This window comes from Thamnophis sirtalis, unplaced genomic scaffold, assembly GCF_051295495.1.
Source record: "Thamnophis sirtalis isolate CommonGarterSnake01/CBP01778 unplaced genomic scaffold, rThaSir2_p1.2 scaffold_13, whole genome shotgun sequence".
NCBI classification, from domain to species: domain Eukaryota; kingdom Metazoa; phylum Chordata; class Lepidosauria; order Squamata; family Natricidae; genus Thamnophis; species Thamnophis sirtalis.
Genome location: NW_028261393.1, coordinates 52,532,744 through 52,555,098, shown reverse-complemented (window position 1 = coordinate 52,555,098; position 22,355 = coordinate 52,532,744). Strand labels below are relative to the sequence as shown.

At 43.4% G+C, this 22,355-nt stretch overlaps 1 protein-coding gene across 1 annotated transcript in view; it reads left to right on the top strand.

Moving 5' to 3' along the window:
- The window catches only part of GRIA3 (glutamate ionotropic receptor AMPA type subunit 3), a 172,259-nt gene that overhangs the window by 44,717 nt on the left and 105,187 nt on the right, over nt 1-22,355 (top strand).

The window sequence follows — 22,355 nt, the reverse complement described above, 5'->3', positions numbered from 1 at the left end:
AATCCTGTTATTTATTAGCAACAACATGTCGGCACATACCCAAGTGAAGTCAGCTCTGACCCCCACATTATTTACAGCCCAATTAGGACCCTGTTCCCCCCCCCTCCCCTCAGGGTGTGTCATAAATCACATTCCCGAAGATCCAAGCCCCTCCAACTGTTGCAGGTAACCTGGGATACAGCCTTGAGAAAGGTATGCGTGGAATGTGCTTCGGTTGTGGCTGCCATACTGTTCCATCAGTTCCCCCCTCTTGCCTATGGCAACTCAAGAGCAGGCCAGGGATGCTCTGCAAATTGACATCTTACTTATAAATGTACAATATCTGGTTGCAGTATTTAGGTGTCTCTAATGCCTGTAATACTATTGGGGGATATTATCAGGGTGGGTTTCAACCGGTTCGCGGCGGTACCCGCGAACCGGTTGGTCAGCGAACCCGGAAGTAAGTAACTTTTGGGAATGGCAAAGGGCCCACCCGCCGCCCGCATTCCTTACCGGTCTTTGAAGGCTTCTGCGCTTCCACGCAGGTGCATGGCACATACAGCGCCTGTGCAATTCTCCGCGAGCAGCTGGATGGCACATACAGCGCCTGTGTGAGTCTCCGCGAGCAGCTGGAGCATCGCGCAGGTGCTAAGACGCATGCGTGAACTGCGCGCGTGCACGAGGACGCCGCTGGCCCCGTTCCAACCAAACCGGTTGGAACGGGATTAGCAACCCACCCCTGGATGTTATGATGCCGCAGTGCCTTAAGCTGCACCCCTCAAACCCCAGATCTTTTCTTCTGAACTAGGGGTGAGCAACCATCAGGAATTCTGGGAGTTGAAGTCTGCCATTTCTAAAAGGCCCATAGTTGCCAATACAGGGTTGCAAAATGAATTTTGGCCAGCATCTTGAAATATGTGGCAATTTGGGATAGATTCTCCTAATGCACTGTTAAAAGAATTTTCAACCTGTTTCCCAGAACCTCTTCAGTCACAGCAGACAGTGATAATTTCTTGAGTTAGATAATGGGAATTAAAGTTCTCGCATATGTTGCTGCCTTTGTAATGGGAAGGGTGGGGAAGATCCTGGAACTGTCATACTTTTTAATAATTTGCTCTGTCAATTTTTTTGGGGGGGGGGTTTGCTGCTTCGGGGCACAAGCACTTCTGGAAGACAATCCAGAATAATTTTCTGTCAGTTCTGGAAATATATTATCGTTTAACTATCTCCTCTCTTTCTCTCTTTCCGCGCGTGTAAACATTATTAGCTTACTAGGGTATTGTTGAAATTGGACAATCGGTGAGAAATTGCAGGGAGCCATTTCTTCCCAGCTTAAATATTGCATTAGTGAGGGAAATTGCATTTGCAAGCATTTTCATCGCAAGAGCTGTGTTAGCATCTGTCAGAGCGAAGGGAAGCCTGGAGCTCAATCTTAGAATAAGGTGTCACTGAAGCTCTGAAGACGGAAATGATCTCTGTTTCAGATGATTAGGAGTCTGGAATATGCTTTGCCGGCTGTGGAAAGGCTCATGGCACATGGGCACCGTAATTTATTTCCTTACCTCGGTGTCGCATTTTAAGCTGGTTAAGCAGCAAACCTCAGAAAGCATTTGGTTTTATCTCGGTTTTATCTCGGCTCATGGTCGGGGAATTTGAGGTTAGATTGTGTCCTGGAAGGTATTGCTTAATTTTTCTTCAGCTGTATAAAATATCACTTATCTCTTCTTATGAACTGGAGCATTAGGGCATTGGGGTTCGAAAGAGAGAGAAAGAAAGAAAGAAAGAAAGAAAAGAAAGAAAGAGAGAGAGAGAGAGAGAGAGGGAGAGACAGACAGACAGAAAAAGGAAAGAAAAAAAGAGAAAAAGAGAAAGGAAGGAAGGAGAAAAGAGGGAGGGAGAGGGGGGGAGAGGAATGGAGAGGAGAGGAGGGAAGAAGATTTTGAGGTTAGATGTGTCTTGGAAGGTATTTCTTAATTTTTCTTCAGCTGCATAAAATATCACTTATCTCTTCTTATGACTGGAGCATTAGGGCATTGGGGTTCAAAAGAGAAAGAAAGAAAGAAAGAAAGAAAGAAAGAAAGAAAGAAAGAAAGAAAGAAAGAAAGAAAGAGAGAGAGAGAGAGAGACAGACAGACAGACAGACAGACAGACAGACAGACAGACAGACAGAAAAGGAAAGAAAAAAAAGAGAAAAAGAGAAAGGAAGGAAGGAGAAAAGAGGGAGGGAGAGGGGGAGGGGAGAGGAATGGAGAGGAGAGGAGGGGAAGAAGAGTTTGTGGTTAGATTGTGTCCTGGAAGGTATTTCTTAATTTTTCTTCAGTTGCATAAAATATCACTTATCTCTTTTTATGAACTGGAGCATTAGGGCATTGGGGTTCGAAAGAGAGTGAGAGAGAGAGAGAAAGAAAGAAAGAAAGAGAGAGAGAGAGAGAGAGACAGACAGACAGACAGACAGACAGACAGAAAAAGGAAAGAAAAAAAGAGAAAAAGAGAAAGGAAGGAAGGAGAAAAGAGGGAGGGAGAGGGGGAGGGGAGAGGAATGGAGAGGAGAGAAGGGGAAGAAGAGTTTGAGGTTAGATTGTGTCCTGGAAGGTATTTCTTAATTTTTCTTCAGCTGCATAAAATATCACTTATCTCTTCTTATGAACTGGAGCATTAGGGCATTGGGGTTCGAAAGAGAAAGAAAGAAAGAAAGAAAGAAAGAAAGAAAGAAAGAAAGAAAGAAAGAAAGAAAGAAAGAGAGAGAGAGAGAGAGAGAGAGAAAGAGACAGACAGAAAGAAAAAGAAGGAAAGAAAAAAGAGAAAGAGAAAAAGAGAAAGGAAGGAAGGAGAAAGGAGGGAGGGAGGGAGAGAGGGAGGGGAGAGGAATGGAGAGGAGAGGAGAAGAGGGGAAGAAGAGGAGGGGAAAGGGAAAGGAAGAAAAGAAAAGAATAAGGCTTGTGTCATAGGATAACTGGTCTTTGAAGAAGCCGGATAGGAAGAGGAGTGATACTTTTCAACTATGGTATTGGAGAAGACTCCTGAGAAAATCATGGACAGCTAAGAAAATCAGCAAATGCATCACTGAATCAATCAACCCAAAGTTGTCAAGTAACCAGGTTTACAATAAGACTCAGCTCTTTGGAGAGGGCTCCAATGCTGGGAAAGATGGAAGGAAAGAATAGAATACAGAATAAGACAGCGGGAAGGAACCTAAGTGGCCTCCTTGTCAACCACCCCTCCCTCCGCTCAAGCTGGAGATCCTATACTATTCCAAACAAATGGCTGTTCAATTTCTTCTTAAAAACCTCCAATGTTGGAGAACCCACAACTTCTGAACTTCTGGAGAAGAAGAGGATGGCCAGCAGAAAGGTGGCTGGAATTAGTTCCCATGGGAACGAATCTTACATGTAAGGACCACATTATGGTCAGCTCATCATAGAGGAAATCTCTCTCTATGATCACTATCAGTCAACAAAGATTTGATCTCACATAGTAAATTTTAAAAGGCTAGGCTGAGGACCCATAAAGTCATTGCTCTGGATACAGGAGAGTCATTCTGGAATTCCTTCTTAGAAACTGGAATTCAGTTAATGGTTTAGTCTTCTGTCTTAACCACATCCATTATAATCCCAATGGTTGTCTATGCAGTCCTGGGGTTGTCTCAGAGGTGATTTTTTTGTTCAAGAGGCAACTGGACTTTCTGGTTTTTTTCTCAAAGACGTTTTGCTTCTCATCCAAGAAGCTTCTTCAGCTCAGAGCTGAGAGGTGAAACGTCTTCAAAGAAAAAGCAGAAAGTCCAGTTGCCTCTTGATCAGTGGTGAGATTCAGCCAGTTCGCACCTATTCAGGAGAACCAGTTCATAACTTTCTAAGCAGTTAGGAGAACCGGTTGTTGGAAGAAATCTCATTTTGTTTTTTCCCACTTTACAGGGCTCATCCTGTAAGGAAGGCAGGAAGGAAACATTCTGGTGTTGTTTCTAGTCTAATCTTTATTGCCCTGCTTACAGAAACTGCCTCTCTGGTTAACCCTTATTACATTGTGACAGCTAAGGCGAAGCTCCCATTGACGTGAGTGATGTCAAGTTGACCATGCCTATCCAGTCACATGACCACTGAGTCACGCCTACCCAGCTGGTCATTAGGGCAGAGAACCGGTTGTTAAATTATTTGACTGCTCTTGATGAAGCACTTTTGGAACAGCCATGATATGGATGATGGAAAATCTCCACGGACATGTTCCATGATATATATATATATATATATTTAAAAAAATTTATTTTTCATATATACATTCACAATTATATGATCTCATAACTGTTATTAATAATATGTATTTGTAACAATTTTTCTCCCCTACAGTTGACAATATACTTGAAATTGCTTTCTTACCATCCCATAAACCCATCTTATCTTACAACAATCCTACTTCCTCTTCCTTCCTTCCCTCCTACCTTCCCTCCTTTCTTCTCTCCTTCTCTCCTTCCTTCCCTCCTTCCTTCCCTCCCTCCTTCCCCCTTCCCTCCCTCCTTTCTTCTCTCCTCTCCTTTCCTCCTTCCTTCCCTCCTTCCTTCCCTCTTTCCTTCTCTCCTTCTCTCCTTCCTTCCCTTCTTTCTTCTCTCCTTCTCTCCTTCCTTCCCTCCTTCCTTCCCTCCTTGCTTCCCTCCCTCCTTCCTTCCCTCCTTCCTTCCGCCCTTTCTTCTCTTTCTTCTCTCCTTCCTTCCTTCCTTCCTCCTCTCCTTTCCCTTCTCTCCTTCCCCTTCCCCTCCTCTACCCATCCCCTCTTTTTCCCTCTCCTCCCCTCTCTCCTACTCTTACATTCCCTCCAATTCTTCCTCTACTTTTCCCTCTCTCCTATTCCTCTGACATGTTCCATTATAGTGGACTGCTTATGATAAGCCATGATAAACTAGCCACGGCTTATCATAGTTTTAAGCCCAGTTTAAATATCAAGTAAGTTCCAGAGTTTGTTTGAAGGGACCAGAAAGATTTCGAGAAGACATTAGCTAAGGCTTGACGGTTGAAGTGGGGTGTTCTTGGTGCTTTCTGATGATATGACATAGTTGGAGAAAAAAATCTAAGTCTAAGGCAAAACAATCAAGCTCAGAGAGCATTAAAGACTCCACAGTAGGGCGTGCGAGATGACAATAATCCTAGATTTAGGGAACCAAGCCCAGAACTTGTGAAAATATGGCTACTTGAGAATCTCAGCCACATGTTGTTGATAGGAAGGCTCCCCTTTTAATAGATTCTCATTTAAATTTTAATGAGAGCATAAATATGCATGCTTGAGCTACTCTTTGCAGGGGTAAGATAAAGCATGTTTAATTTTCATAGAGTATATAAATCAGTAAATAATTTAAGGAAAGGATACTTTGTTCACAATGCAAGTTGGATTGTAGCGCACAGGTCTGCTGTTGAAGGCAACTCCTTGCGCATCTAAAATGAGATGAAGGACTCATTTATTTCTATCCCCATCCCCTAGTCTGTCTGGCTGTTTCCTGGAATCAGAGTTGGGACTGGGTTAGGATCTTATCGCTTCCCAACAGGGGTATTCACTTACGTTCCCTACTGGTTCGTAAATGTGAGCATGCATGCATACACCTCCGCTCATGTGCACAATGTTGTGCACATGGCTAGTGGCCAGCAGAGCTGGCAGCAGAGTCAGACAGTGAGGAGGTTGGGGAGGAGCATGGGCCAGTCCTGGAGGCTGGGGAAGGCTCGGACGAGGGCTCTGTGTCGGAGGCAGAGATGGGGCCAAGGCCGTCTGGCAGTGATCAGCTAGGCAGCAGTGAGGCAGAGGAACAGCTGGAGCCTGTTCCCCGTGTGCGCAGAGCTACCAGAAGAAAACAACAACTCAGAAATCAGGGTAGACTTGGGAGTAAAGTCACAGATGGTGAGGTGATTGGCCCCGCCCATAGGACATAAAAAAAGGAGCGAAAGGGGAGTGGGCTTTTGTAGGAAACAATTTGTTTTGGTTCGGTTTTAGATTCGTTTCAGGAGTGTGAAGATCTGTCCATGAATCTCAGAGACTCTGTGCCCAGTCTTTCCTTGCACACCACCTCATTTGGAAAATATTTACAATGGCAGCTTTCCAAGATAGATAAGGTCTGTGGTCATAAATATTCCTGTTTGCCAGGCTTTGGATGAGTGTGAATGAGAGGAATTCACATTCATTTAATAAAAGGGGTTTTGTTCGGAACCAGGACTCTGCCTTGTGCTTTTTGGGGAAGCCTGGATCAGAACACACAGCCTTCCACCCATGCGCTTTTGGTGAAAAAAAGGTCCTAAATGGGATGTCATAGAACCTGGCCACCCACCTGCGATTTCTGCCACCAGTTCGGGCAAACCGCTCCGAACTGGTAAAACACCACCTCTGCTTCCCAACCTGCTGGCTTTGTTTAGGAGATCCGGAATTAGAAGATTGTTTTTTTGTACCGATGTCATCTGAAGTTTTATTTTTGTCTTCGGGAAGAAGCTACTCCAAGAACCAGAGAAATGTGTTAGGCAGTTGGAGCCCAGAAGAAGCCATCAAAAGAAATAACTGGGATTCTACTCTTTTGATACAGACCATAATAACAGAACGTTGAAAGCTGGCAGCATTTTTCTATCTATCCCTCCTAGTTCCAAGGCTAAAAAAAAGATGTTTTGAATCTCTGTAAAATGATGACATGATTACAAGAAGAGCAACAACTACAGGGTCCTTGGTGCTGTCTGAGCTCGTGACCCGACAAATGCGCGCACGGCAAAAGCGCGCCGACGAAACCACGGCGAGAAAACCACGACGTCATCAACGTGCTGACAAAAACGTGCTGACAAAAACGTGCTGACAAAAACGTGCTGACAGAACTGCGATTTAAGTTAAGATAAGGGTTAGGTTCAGGGTTAGGTTCAGGGTTAGGTTTAGGGTTAGGTTTAGGATTAGGGTTAGTTTAGGGTTAGGTTTAGAACTCACGGTTATTACTTGTTCGTTGAAAGCACGCTTTTGTCGGCGTGCTGTTTTCAGCGCACCGTTGTCGGCGCGCTTCTGCACTCATTCGTCGGCGCGATTTAGAACTCGCAGTTTTCTCGCCACAGTTTCGGCGGTTGCGCTTTTGTTGAGCGCGCATTTGTCAGTGAACCGTCTGAGCTTGCTAGTTTTCTTGCAGACGTTTCATTACCAAACTAGATAACATCATCAATTGAGTGGTTGATTAGCATTTATGATGTTACCTAGTGAGGGAGAAGGAGGAAGAGGAAGAGGAGAAGGAGGAGGAAGAGGATGAGGTGAAGGAGAAGGTGGAGGAGGAGAGGGAAGAAGAGGAGGAGGAGGAATATTGTTTTCAAATAGTCCGATCATGGATTATAAATGTCCTACTATACTGTAACTGGTTTTCTCATTCAGAGGCTGGGGCTGAGGTAAAAGCTATGCATCTTTCATAACTTGCCCCAAATTCCCTTACATAATGACAATATAATAGACGGAGGTACTCAGGAAACCCCTTCTGAGTTCATCCTATTTCTGGCCCATTAAGATAAATAAATAATGCAGTGGATTTTGAGAGCTGTCTCTGCCGTTCCTGTCATATATCAAGGCGACAGAGAGAAGATAACACTGCAGCTGCTTGATCAAGTATTTTTGAGGAGAAGGACTCCGGTACAGTACAGATGGAATCGGCTGAGGTGGCTGAATTTCGCGTAACCCGTCAAAACCGCGGTCCACTAAAGCGCGCCCGATTAAAGCGCGTACCTGACGTCATCAGCAGCGCAACGAAAAAAATTAAAAATAAATTAAATTAAAATTAAAATAAAATTAAAGCAAGCCGATTCACATAAAGGTAAGGGTTAGGGTTAGGGTTAGGGTTAGGGTTAGCAATAGCAATAGCAATAGCAGTAGACTTATATACCGCTTCATAGGCCTTTCAGGCCTCTCTAAGCGGTTTACAGAGAGTCAGCATATTGCCCCCAACAATCTGGGTCCTCATTTTACCCACCTCGGAAGGATGGAAGGCTGAGTCAACCCTGAGCCGGTGAGATTTGAACCGCTGACCTGCTGATCTAGCAGTAGCCTGCAGTGCTGCATTTTAACCACTGCGCCACCTTGGCTCTTAGGGTTAGGGTTAGGGTTAGGGTTAGGGTTAGGGTTAGGGTTAGGGTTAGGGTTAGGGTTAGGGTTAGGGTTAGGGTTACGTTAAGCGTTAGGGTTAGGTTTAGGGTTAGGTTAAGGGTTAGCGTTAGGTTTAGCGTTAGGTTAAGGGTTAGGCTTAGGGTTAGGTTTAGGGTTAGGTTAAGGGTTAGGTTTAGGGTTAGGTTTAGGGTTAGGTTTGGGGGGTTAGGGTAAGGTTTTCGCTTTAATTTTAAATTTACCGCTCACAGCGCGATGTTTTCGTCGCGCTGTGATGACGTCACGTACGCGCTTTCGTCGAGCGCGCTTTAGTCTACCGCGGTTTTGTGGTGGAACCGAATTTCCACCCTCTGGTCTCTTATGAAGATACCTCGAAATCATGGAATCTACCTGGATGGTTGATCGTGGCAGGGGTTCCCCCCCTCCCAGATTCCAATCAAAACCCTGAGCTCCCAATGTGAGAAAATGACCGACCATTTTATAAAAAGCTTTTTCAATCAAAGTAACTTTCTTCGGAGTTTATAATGTGATCCAGATTAGCTGCTGGATCCAAGCAAACTCCCTTCGCTTTTCCAATCCTCCTTCCTAGAGTTCGCTGAATGAGGGCTTTCGTGGGCTTTGGACATGGAAATATTGCTTGAAATTATCCTTAGAAGAGGAGAAATTTTGCAGGGAGATAATTAGTTAATTAGATTGGTTGGAAAAAGGCTGCACAGTTCTGGATAAATTTTTTTGGGGGGGAGGATCCAGACACATCTACAAGACAACGCTGCCATTGACAAAATTATCTGCAGAAGGAGATCTTCTGGGAAGAAAAGGACGAGGTTTTATACAATAAAGTTGATGCAGCAAAGGGCAGCTGAGCCAAATATATGAATGAGTCGTATGGTTAACGCCTAATAACTAAAGATTATGCTTTTCGTGACATTGATGCGATAAAGGGCAGGATATTAATGGCATCCAACTCATAAACAGTGAATGTGGAAGGAAGGCCTGACCCAAAAGAAGAAGTCTTAAAAATAGCCCCGGCTTATGAAACGTCCGAGGAAAAATGTTAATACTGCAGAATTAAATGCCAAGAAATGTGTGTAATTAAGGGAGCAAAGTAGCGGGAAAGTAGATCTTACCACTAGTAGTAGAAAGGAGGCTAAAAGAAATGTAGTGTTGTGGAGTCTTTGAGCATAGAAAAAGCAGAGGAAAGAATGAGGAAGCAGATGAATTCTGGGAATGTTCTTGCTGGCTTGCTTTAAAAGGGAAATAGCCTATAAACTGTCCTCGTGGACCCATTCTCGGTGTTCCAGGCTGACGGGCATTTGTTTTCCTGGCAGTTGAACTCCAAATGAGTTCAGGTTCTTGACCTGGTTGCATTAAATGTCCCTCTCCCATTTATCAAAGAAACGAAGAGAAAGAATGGCAGAGCCCGCCAGCTCTCCTGCTCACGCTTTTTATTTTTATTTTTTTGCACACGTCTTTTCTCTTGGAGAAGGTCCATCTGAATGGTCCTGGAGATAGGATCAGCAATGGTTCTACACCATTGGACGGGGCTTCTTATAGCAGTTAGAGAATGAGGGAGATGCTTGTGTCTGCCTCTGTTGTGATTGACCATCAGTTAACACTGGCAGATTTGGTCTCTGTGCATTTCTTTTTGTAACCCGTCCATTTGAGTTTGCAGTTTTGCATTGTGTGTACATATAGATATATACACATCTATCTATCTATCTATCTATCTATCTATCTATCTATCTATCTATCTATCTATCTATCTATCTATCTATCTATCTATCAGCTATCTGTCTCTTTCTCTTTCACTCTCTGTCATCTATCTACTATCTATCCATCTATCTATCTATCTATCTATCTATCTATCTATCTATCTATCTACCCACCTACCTACCTATCATCTGTCTGTCTCTTTCTCTGTCACTCACTCTCTCCGTCATCTATCATCTATCTATCTGCCTGTCTGTCTATCTGTCCCTTTCTCTCTCACTCTCTGTCATCTATCATCTCTCTCTCTCACCTTTCTGTCTCTTTCTCTCTCACTCTCTGTCATCTATCTACTATCTACCTACCTACCTATCTACCTACCTATCTATCTATCCATCTATCTATCATCTATGTCTCTTTCTCTCTCACTCTCTCTGTCATCTATCTATCTATCATCTATCTATCTATCTATCTATCTATCTATCTGTCTGTCTGTCTGTCTGTCTGTCTGTCTGTCTGTCTGTCTGTCTGTCTATGTATCTATCTATCTATCTATCGATCTATCTATCTATCTATCTATCTATCTATCTATCTATCTATCTATCTATCTATCTATCTATCTATCATCTATCTGTCCATTGCTCAGGAGAAATATGGTAGCCTATTGATGAAGACACTTGGAAGGCTAGGAGTTCAATCAAGAAGGTATCTGCCATGAACTCCACATAGGCATCAGGAAGGACATCCAGCCAGTAAATGCTCAGCTCCATCCATCCAGTCACCTTGACTCTTCCCCAAAATAAAAGGATTTTCTGGATAGTAAAAAGAAGAACATTGTATAGATTGGTCAGCAATTTTCACCCAATGCCCTTTCCACAAATGGATATATTTTTGTCTTCCTCATTCAACGTAGTGAGTGAGATTCGAAAAGGGGAAGGCAATTTAGGATCACCCCGAAATGCACACAAGGAGGACTTGTTGGGCAACTGCTTGAAATAAGTACATGTTTTCCTCGGGTTGAAGTGAAGGAGTTTCAAGAATCCAGGAAAAACAAAATAAAACCGCTTCTCTAGTTGTTGAAGTTGTTCTGTGTTGTATGTGGCGCCTTCCGAATCATCTTTTCCCTACTAAGATCCCTGCAGTGGGTGTGTATGTCTGTTCCTAATCTAAAGGTTCATGTTTGACCCGCACCTATAAAATGAACACAAATCGTGGGTTTGTATTTATCTATATTGTGCAAAAACGAGCTCTTGATTGTCATTCAAATGGAGAGCTTTGTGAATAGCTCATTTAAATTTCACAGCACCGTAATTGCAGGTTGATTAATACGGAATTCAGCCATACATGCTAGTTCAGAGAGAGGGAGGGAGGGAGGGACAGAGAGAGAGGGGAGAGGAGAGAGGAGAGGAGAAGAGGAGAGAGGAGGGAAGAGAGAGAGGAGAGAGAGAGAAGAGAGGAGAGAGAGGGGGAGGGAGGGAGGGAGAGAGGGGGAGGAAGGGAGAGAGGGAGGGGGAGAGAGAGGAGAGGAGAAGAGGAGAGAGGAAGGAAGAGAGAGAGGAGAGAGAGAAGGGAGGAGAGAGAGTGGGAGGGAGGGAGAGAGGGGAGGGAGGGAGGGGGAGAGAGAGGAGAGAGAGAGAAGAGAGGAGAGGGAAGAGAGGGGGGAGGGAGAGAGAGAGACAGAGGGAGGGAGGGGGAGAGAGAGGAGAGGAGAGAGAGAAGACAGGAGGGGAGAGGAAAGAGGAAGGGAGGGAGAGAGAGAGAGAGAGAGAGGAGAGGAGGGGGAGAGAATATGACATTGCCAGTACAAATAAGATGATCCCTGAGGAAAACTATTCATAGCTTGCTGTTTTTTTAAAAAAAACTGGGTGCCTTTTTAAAAATAACTTATTTAAATGAAAATTCTCAGAAACAAAACATTTTTTATCTGCTTGGGGTAGTTTCTATATTATATTTATATGTATATATGTTTGTGTGTGTATGTGTGTACACACACACATACATACACACACACATTTATATTTATATTTATAATTACATTTATATTTATATTTACATTTACATGTGTATACATACGTATGTATATGCAGGTCTTGGGGTATTTGGGTCATTTCCCGTGTAAGATTGACAGTATCTTGGTGACGTTTCAGGCTGGTGCCTTCGGCTTTGTGCTTGTGCGAGCAAAGCGTGATCCGAGCTGCCGTCTTTCTATAAATATTGGTGGGGGGTGTGGAGTGCCGGCTTTGTTGCTGTAAGTGGATTGGTTGGCTGTGTTGTCACATCTTGGTTGGTTGATGGAAATGATGTTTGGTGAGGGTGATTGGTGATGGCGTCCTGTGTTGTTCTGGGTCCTGTGGCGGTTTTTGTGGCTGGGATTCTTTTATTGACTAGGGCTAGTTTCCAGATGTCTGGTAGGCGGGATATATGTATGTATATGTATACGTATGTGTGTATGTATGTACACACAGACAGACACACAGACAGACACAGACAGACACAGACACACAGACACAGACACGCACGCACGCACGCATGCATACATACACACACACAGAGAGAGACACATAGACAGACACATAGACACACACCCACACACCCAGACACAGACACAGAGACAGACAGACAGACAGACAGACACACACACAGTCACACACACACACACACACACACACACACAGGTGCAGCTTAGTAAGAGGAACAGGGTATATTTTTAAACCATTGCTGATGAAGGTTAAAAATCAAGAGTCTTTTGATGACACAGGAAGACAATTCAGATAGCCCAATATTTGATTTTTCTAGGACATTTATCTAAGGCACAGTAAGTAACGCAGAAACTCATACTTTATGAATTCTATTCTAATTCTAATTCTATTCCTGGCTTGATTACCATAATCTGCTGTGATTGTTTCTTCAAAGGAATAATGTTTATCATTATTTAAACTCAGCAGTTGGGGGACTTAAATTTTTTAGAAGAGCCATCTAGCATTATGCAGGCAGAAGTATAAAAAAAATTAATTTGCTCGGTAAGTAATTTAAGATGATGTATGCTTTTGAAATTATTTTTATTTATTACACTTTCCTTGCATATTTTTGCCGGTAGGAAAGGCATGAATCTTTCTGTACCACCGTCAGTGTGAGGGAGATTCCACTGAGCATTTTAAGCAAACTAGTGTTTGAATCCAAGTCCTTGAACAAATATTACAACTGTTTAGACGATGTGATGGATGGAAAGCTCATCGTAATGAAGATTTAGGATCGCTCCAGATTTTAGCTGGGCTGCTGGAAGTCGATGTGATGAAGAATAGAATAAAATGGGATGGGACGGGACAGGACAGGACAGAATAGAATAGAATCCGAACAGAGCAGAGCAGAGCAGAGCAGAGAGGAAAAGAGAATAATATAATGTAGAATAGAACAGAAAATAGAATAGAGTAGAATAGAACAGAGAATAATATAATGTAGAACAGAATAGAATATAGAATAGAATAGAACAGAGAATAATATAATGTAGAATAGAACAGAATATAGAATAGAGTAGAATAGAACAGAGAATAATATAATGTAGAACAGAATAGAATATAGAATAGAATAGAATAGAACAGAGAATAATATAATGTAGAACAGAACAGAAAATATAAGAGTCTAGAACGTAGAATAATATAATGTAGACTAGAACAGAAAATATAATAGAGTAGAACAGAGAATAATATAATGTAGAACAGAAAATATAATAGAGTAGAACAGAGAATAATATAATGTAGAACAGAATATAGAATAGAATAGAATAGAATAGAGAATAATATAATGTAGAATAGAACAGAATATAGAATAGAATAGAATAGAATAGAGAATAATATAATGTAGAATAGAATAGAGAATAGAATAGAGAATAATATAATGTAGAATAGAACAGAAAATAGAATAGAATAGAGAATAATATAACGTAGAATAAAACAGAATAGAGAACAGAACAGAACATGGAATGGAATATAAAATAGAATAAGAAGGAAGGGAGGCACAGCGGGAGGAGAGGGAGGGAGGGGAGGGAGGGAGGAAGGAAAGAAGGAGAGGAACGGAGGGAGGGAGAGAGGAAGGAAGGAAGAAAGTTTTGCCCCTATAATTGCAAATATATCATTAAAATATTTTCAAAGTAGGGAATCTTTTTTTAAAAAAAAAAACTATGAGAATTTTGATGAATAAGGAAAATGTTTTGTAACTCACTCAATCAACTTTTTTCCTGCCATTCCCTGGATGTATCTTTGGAGGGCCCTTGAACAGACTTCAGCTGTTTTCCTTTTAAGCAGCCGCTGCTTACCTCCTGCTGAAAACTACCTGATTATAGAACTGTGCAGTTCCTGACTTCAAGCCTTCAGCCTTCCCGGAACAGAGATCAACCGTCTCCCCAAGTGACCTGGGATTGTCCTCCAACCCACTAATTGCTAACTGCAGGATTCCTAATTAGATCCCTTTTCCTTGTATAAATACATCAACAGGAGCAGGCCGACAGTCATTTGCATCTCTCCACTTCGGCGCCAGCCAACACCAGTTGTTGTTGTTGTTATTGTTGTCTTTGCAAACCCCCCTTTGCGATTTCGCACTTGCCAAATTGTCAAGTGTATTGTGAGCTTTTCATGGCAGCTATCTAGCCAGCCACTTTCCCTCTTCAAATCTCAGCCATGTCATACATTTCCATGTTAAGGTTCCCCCCCCTCGCACATATGTGCTAGTCGTTCCCGACTCTAGGGGGCGGTGCTCATCTCGGTTTCAAAGCCAAAGAGCCAACACTGTCCAAAGACGCCTCATGTGGCCGGCATGTCTAAACTCCGAAGGTGCATGGAACGCTATTACCTTCCCACCAAAGGTGGTTCCTATTTTTCTACTTGCATCTTACGTGCTTTCAAACTGTTTGGTAGGCAGAAGCTGGGACCAGTCACGGGAGCTCACTCCGTTATGCGGCATTAGGGATTCGAACTGCCGAACTGCCGACCTTTCTGATGGACAAGCTCAGCGTCTTAGCCACTGAGCCATTTCCGGGAGGGAAAGCCGTGCCAAGAGAGAGTGTCCTTGCAGAATGACCCAGGTTCTTTCTCCAAATCAGCCTAACATTCTACCTGGACGATACGTGGCTACATCAGGAGAAATCAACCAACATGAGCAGTGGCATGACAGCAGTCTTCCAATATCTCAGGGGCTGCCACAAAGAAGAGGGAGTCAGACTATTCTCCAGAGCACCAGAAAGCAGGCCGAGAAACGGTGGATGGAAAACTCATCAAGGAGAGAAGTAACTTAAAACTAAGGAGAAATGTCCTGATGGTGAGAACAATTAATCAGTGGAACAACTTCCTAGAAGGTGTGAGTGCTCCAACACTGCAGGTTTTCAAGAAGAGGTTGGACAACCATTCGTCTGAAATGCGTAGGGTCTCCTGCCTGACCAGGGGGCTGGACTAGAAGGCCTCCAAAATCCCTTCCAACTCTGTTATTCTGTAGGCCGCATGAAGGTCTTACCCAATTTTTTTAATCATTTGACATTTCTCCGGAGTCACACTTCTGATATCTGGTTACAACACTCAGCTCAGCATTGACATTTCCTTCCCCTCCCTTTCCTCTCCCCCCCTCCCGACTCCTTCGCTCTCAAATATAAATCAAACCTGGAATAATCTTTACATCTCTACTTGGATTAATCCCCCTAAGCTCTCCGGCCTTCTCCAAATGGCAGCAAAAGTAAATCCTGCCCCTATGAGGTCACCACATCCCTGTTATGTCCACTTTGGTCCTTGGAAGTTAAAAGAAGAGGAAATAAACAAATCCAAGTCCTGTTCTGAGGAACGGCATCGAGTCTTGGCCAGCGCCTGACAGAATGAGATACATCATTATCTCAAGAAAACAGACAGTTCCTTCTATCTCGCTGACAAAGGGTGGAGGCACATCAACTTGTGACGAAAAGTGGAATGGTCCTTCAACTTGGTTGCTCCTGAGCCAGTAGATGTTATTTAACCAAGAGCTGTATTTATATCTTCCCTGTCCAATTACTTCTTAAGGTCGTTTCTTCTTCCATAATTGTGTGGAGCTTCCGAATAACAGAGTAACAAAGATCAGGGAAGGGACCTTGGAGGTCTTCTATGACGGCTCCCTGATCAAGCAGGAGACACTATAGCATCCGTGACCCAAGAGCCAAGAGCCGCAGTGGCACAGTGGTTAGAGTGCAGTACTGCAGGCTACTTCTGCTGACTGCCTGTTGCCAGCAGTTCGACAGTTCAAATCTCACCAGGCTCAAGGTTGACTCAGCTTTCCATCCTTCCAAGGTGGGTAAAATGAGGACCCAGATTGTTGGGGGCACGTTGCTGACTCTGTAACCCACTTGGAAAGGGCTGTAAAGCACTCTAAAGCGGTATATAAGTCTAAGTGCTATTGCTGTCCTTGACAAAGGGCTGTCCAATCTCTTCTTAAGAAGTGATGGGGCACTCACAACATCTGGAGGCAAGCCATTCCATTGATTAATGGTTCTCACTGTCAGGAAATTTCTCCTTGCATCTAGGTTGGTCCTGTTCTTAATTACTTTCCATCCATTGCTTCTTGTCTTGCTGTCAGATGCTTTGGAGAAGAGGTTGACCCCCTCTTCTTTGTGGCACCCCCTGAGATATTAGAAGACTGCTATCACATCATCCCTACTCCTTTTTTTTCCTGAAACTAGACCTACCCTAGTAGATATAATTTAATTTAATCTACTCTAGTAGATATAATTTAACCAAAGAAGGTAGCTGTATTTATGTTTTCCCTGTCCAATTATGCCTTGAGGTCCCTTCTTCTTTGATAATTGTGTGGAGCTTCAAACAGGAGCAGCTTGGAAGCCCATCATCCACGTCTTTCTGTTTGGAACCCTTCCTTCTCTCTCTCTCTCTCTCTCCCTCGCTCCCTCGCTCCCTCCATTATGGGCAGCGGAAATATGTCAGAGGTGGAGGAATGTTAGGCAGAAAAGGCCTAATCTACATGACTCGCCCTGGGAATAGACCCAGGGTCTGTCATAGAAATGTGCATCTTACTGAGGATATGTGTCACTGTAGCCATTCCATGGAAAGCTTTCACTGGCTCCCTCATTTGCTTGGCTGCTTTCAGTAGGCACCGCATCGCTCTGCGATGTTTAATCAAGCATGATCTGTGAGCTTATGTGCTTGTGTGAGTTTATTTGGCCCATCCCTGCCAGAAGGAGAATAAGAAGCTAAGAATCAAGAGTCTTAGAAGGTGTATTCTAGAAGGTGTATTCTCTGTGTGTGTGTGTGTGTGTGTGTGTGTTTCTCTCTTTGTGTGTCTCTCTTTGTCTCTCTCTCTCTCTTTCTGTCTTTTTCTCTCTATCTGTCTCTCTTTGTCTTTCTCTGTCTTTCTCTCTGTCTCTCTCTGTCTTTCTCTCTCTGTGTGTGTCTTTCTCTCTGTCTTTCTCTGTCTTTCTCTCTCTCTCTGTCTGTCTTTCTCTCTGTGTGTATCTTTCTCTGTCTTTCTCTCTGTCTATCTCTGTCTATCTCTCTGTGTGTGTCTCTTTCTCTGTCTTTCTCTCTGTCTCTCTGTCTTTCTCTGTGTGTGTGTCTTTCTCTCTCTCTCTTTCTCTGTCTTTCTCTCTCTGTCTTTGTCTTTCTCTCTCTCGCTCTGTCTTTATCTCTGTGTGTGTCTCTTTCTTTGTCTTTCTCTCTCTGTCTCTCTCTGTCTTTCTCTTTTTCTCTGTCTTTCTCTTTTTCTCTGTCTTTCTCTCTTTCTGTCTTTCTCTCTGTGTGTGTCTCTCTTTCTCTGTCTTTCTCTGTCTCTCTGTCTTTCTCTGTGTGTGTGTGTGTGTGTGTGTGTCTTTCTCGCTCTCTCTCTCTGTCTCTCTCTCTCTTTCTTTCTCTCTCTCTGTGTCTCTCTTTCTCTGTCTTTCTCTGTGTGTGTGTCTTTCTCTCTCTCTCTCCCTCCCTCCCTCCCCCCCCCCGGCTTCTGAAAAAGACCAATGTTTACACGCTTTGGGGATGTGACTAAACCAGGTGTGAAGCTCTTTTTTTTCCCCCATCTCAGCTAGTGATCTTCCTGGAGGACAAATCTGGTCTCAGAGGAAAGGGCTTGGAATAGTAGATCAGATCTGGTATTTGTTTCTGTTTAACATGTACCTAAGACAAGTCAAAGGCTTGCGGCACTGTGGATGATCCAACCTCTTAGGATGTGGTTTTTAATGCAGCTCTTCTTTTTCCCATGAAAGGGGCAGTTTTATGTGTGATGGTTAACAACCATCACCATCTTCTTTTAATGATTCCCCATAATCCCTTGTGGGCTGGAGCAATTGAATGGAGCTGAGTATTGACTGGCCGGATGCTCTTCCTGTCACCAATGCGGAGTTCGTTTTCAGCAGATATATTCTCATTGTGCACAGAGTGAGGAATATCTGCCTCGACCTAGGATTCAACACACAGCCTCCTGATTGTGAGGCGAGGGCTGCACCTCTAGGCCCCCGCAACACTCATGATGGTTAACAACCATTGCCACAACGAAATTCTGCTTTTCCATGCTAGTTGATGAGTAATTTCTTGATGTGCAGTAGACGAGGGCTGGGACAATTTGCTCTAGTGGCTAACGTGCCAAGCTAGTGAGTTCTAGTGCCACCTTGAAATGGTAGGAGATGGTGAGTTCTAGTCCCACCTTAGCCATGAAAGCCGGGTAGGTGATTCCCTCTGCGCTCAGCTTACCTCACCAGGTAGTTATTGTGAGGGGAATAGAAGCAAGGAATATTAGCTATATTCACCACCTTGAGTTATTTACAATATTATACAGTACAATAGCAGAGTTGGAAGGGACCTTGGAGGTCTTCTAGTCCAACCCCCTACCTAGGCAGGAAACCCTATACCATTTCAGACAAATGGGTATCCAACATCTTCTTAAAGACTTCCAGTGTTGGAGCATTCACAACTTCTGGAGGCAACTTCTGTTCAACGGATTAATTGTTCTAACTGTCAGGAAATTTCTCCTCAGTTCTAAGTTGTTTCTCTCCTTGGTTAGTTTCCACCCATTGGTTCTTGTTCTGCCCTCGGTCATGGAGATATCCAGGTCATTGTAACTTTGAACCGTCACTAAGTGATCTGTTGTAAATTGAGGACTACTAGTGATTCCAGATTTCAGGTTTTTTTTTTTTACGGAGGACTCTTTTGTTAAATCCAAAGCTGTCGAGAACATTTGCATAGACATTTAGAATTTTACATGTGCCTCTATGTTTAAGAATCATGATCCTTCAACTTCATTTGCAGATTGTCTTAAGAATAAGTCTCTTGAGAGACCGCCTGCTGCCAATTACCTCCCACAGACCCGTTAGATCGCACAGGGTCGGCCTCCTCCGGGTTCCGTCTACCAGCCAATGCCATCTGGCTACCACCCGGGGGAGGGCCTTCTCTGTGGTAGCTCCAGCCCTTTGGAATGAACTCCCCACGGAGATTCGGACCCTCACCCCTCTCTAGGCCTTCCGGAAAGCCGTCAAAACCTGGCTGTGCCGGCAGGCCTGGGGTTGATGAGTTCCCCTCCCCTCTCGACTTGTATGGCTGTATGACTCTTGTGTATTTTAATTACGTGTATTGTGTTTGTATCCCCTTTCCCCTTTTGAGTTGTTCGCCGCCCTGAGTCCCTCCCGGAGAAGGGCGGCATACAAATAAACTAAATCTTAAATCTTAATAAGAAGCACAACGTTCAACACACATAGTAAAGCAGGAATCGTTCCCCCCTTAGTTTTTTTTTAAAAAAAGATGTAAATTTCTACTTTAATTGCACTTGGAGTTTTCAGCTATCAAATGAGTCATTTGTAAGCTGATGAGTAACCAAGCCTTGTAGCTACTCTTCCCTCTGACAAGTAGCGGAATTGTAATGTTGTCTCACTCGTCACAGCCATCCTTGTAAAATACGATGTTAAGGAAGGCTGGATTCATTGCATTATACATATGTAAATCTCCTTGTTTTACCAGACTCTGGGGAGGGTGCGGGGGGGGGGGAAACAGACAGTATTCCCAAGCACAACATGTATTAATTGGGAGGTAATAAAGTGCAACTCGTGAAGATCTAAAAGATGCGAAAGTTAAGGGAGCCTGAAAACCTCGTTCAAAAGTTATAATTTAAAACAGGCTGTGCTTCAAAGAGCTGGGGATTGGCGCGCTTTTGCAAAGAGTGCAAAAGCACGCAAATAAGTCTATTAGCGCCTTTACGCATCGTGAGGGCGAAAATCCCACATCAGCCGTAAACTGTGGGAAAGTTGCCACCAGAAGGAAGGCTGAGCGCTAAAGAATCACGGCCTTTGAATGGCGGTGCTGGAGAAGACGCCCGCGAGTCCCCTTGGACTGCAAGGCCATCCAACTGGTCAGTCCTAGAGGAGATCAAGCCTGACTGCTCTCTAGAAGGCCAGATCCTGAAGAGGAAACTCAAAGACTTTGGCCACCTAATGAGAAGGAAGGACTCCCTGGAGAAGAGCCTCATGCTGGGAACGATGGAGGGCAAAAGAAGAAGAAGGGGACTTCTTCTATCTATCTATCTGTCTGACTGACTGCCTACCTATCTATCAACTTACCTATCTACCTACCTATATAATTATCTATCTATCTATCTATCTATCTATCTATCTATCTATCTATCTATCTATCTATCTATCTATCTCTATCTCTCTATCTCTCTATCTCTCTATCTCTCTATCTCTCTATCTCTCTATCTCTCTATCTCTCTATCTATCTCTATCTCTATCTATCTATCTATCTATCTATCTATATCTATATCTATATCTATATCTATATCTATATCTATATCTATATCTATATCTATCTATCTATCTATCTATCTATATCTATATCTATATCTATATCTATATCTATATCTATCTATCTATCTATCTATCTATCTATCTATCTATCTATCTATCTATCTATCTATCTATCTATCTATCTATATATATATATATATATATATATATATATATATATATATATATATATCCTGCGAGTCCCTTGGACTGCAAGGCCATCCAACTGGTCAGTCCTAGAAGAGATCCACCCTGGCTGCTCTCTAGAAGGCCAGATCCTGAAGAGGAAACTCAAAGACTTTGGCCACCTAATGAGAAGGAAGGACTCCCTGGAGAAGAGCCTCATGCTGGGAACGATGGAGGGCAAAAGAAGGGGACGACAGAGAAGGAGGTGGCTGGATGGAGTCACTGAAGCAGTAGGAGTGAGCTTAAATGGACTCCAGAGGATGGTAGAGGACAGGAAGTCCTGGAGGAACATTGTCCATGCAGTCGCGATGGATCGGATACGACTTTACAACTAACAACATTGATCGGGCAAGCTAGATTCCATGTAGTCAGCATGACTAAATATGTCCAGATGAAGCCTTCAAGTGAGTTTTTCTACTGTACTGTAGCTTCTCCATCATCTTCAAGGACAGGTCAACCCAAAGCTAATAATAGTAGTCTAGCCGAGATGTAACAAGCAGAGGTGGGTTCCTACCAGTTCGCACCTATTCGGTAGAACGGGGTTCGTCAAATCTACCGAACCGGTTAGAAGAGGTTCCACCAGTGGACCCGGAAAGCAGGCCACACCTACAGAAGAGGTTACAAAAATTTTTGAAACCCACCACTGGTCCTTGGATATGATTATTCTACACTATCATGCTCCTATTTATAAAACTCAGTGCCTCTGTGAAAGGTAAGGATGACTACTGCGTTTGTGGTGCAATCAGAACATTGTGTGTGTTGAAGTTGTTTTAACGCAAACCAAAGATGCCTTTTAAAAAACAAGTTTACCTCATATTCTTATGCATGCCAGTGCTGTGTGTGAGGTAATTTAAGGTGGTTCTGACAAGTGTCGTTGGCATCTTCATATCCGGTCACATGGGCGGCAAGCCACTCCCACAAAGGAGGCCACACCCACAGAGTAGGTTCGAACAATTTTTGAAACCCACCACTGGTATAACAGGGCGCGAGGCAGCTCCTTACATCTGCTGGATTCCATCGTCCTTCATCCCCAATGAATGGGACACAAATAGCTGGCCCACAAGTTCTCTATCCTTGTATGGAAGAAGAACCTCATGACAGCAGAGATGCTCTTGGTGTCAGCTGGCTACGGAGCTATCACTTTGAAGGTCCCGTAAAGGAGAGAATCATTCAATGCTCAGGACGTAATCCATTCACTTACTCTAACATGTTTATCTCAGTCCTAGGAAGGAAAGAGGGAAGAAGGAGGGAGGGGAGGAAAGAAGAAGGGGGAAGGAAGGAAGGAAGGAAGGAAGGAAGGAAGGAAGGAAGGAAGAAAGAAAGAAAGAAAGAAAGAAAGAAAGAAAGAAAGAAAGAAAGAAAGAAAGAAAGAAACTTCATGATAGCCCTCAAGGGAAATTACACTCTCCCAGTTGCTCTGCAGTCAGCTTTCTGGAGTTGCTTAAATCGCAGCCTCCATTGTTCATGGGAAGTGAATTGCCCACTTGCAAGCATAAACTTCCCACTGTGACTCGCTTTGTTCCTTCCCCGCTTCCTTTCTGCTCTGTTGAAGCTACTAAATGAGTCGATATTACCTTAATGGGAGCTTTAGAAGTGTTATTTAATATGATTACTTTTTTTT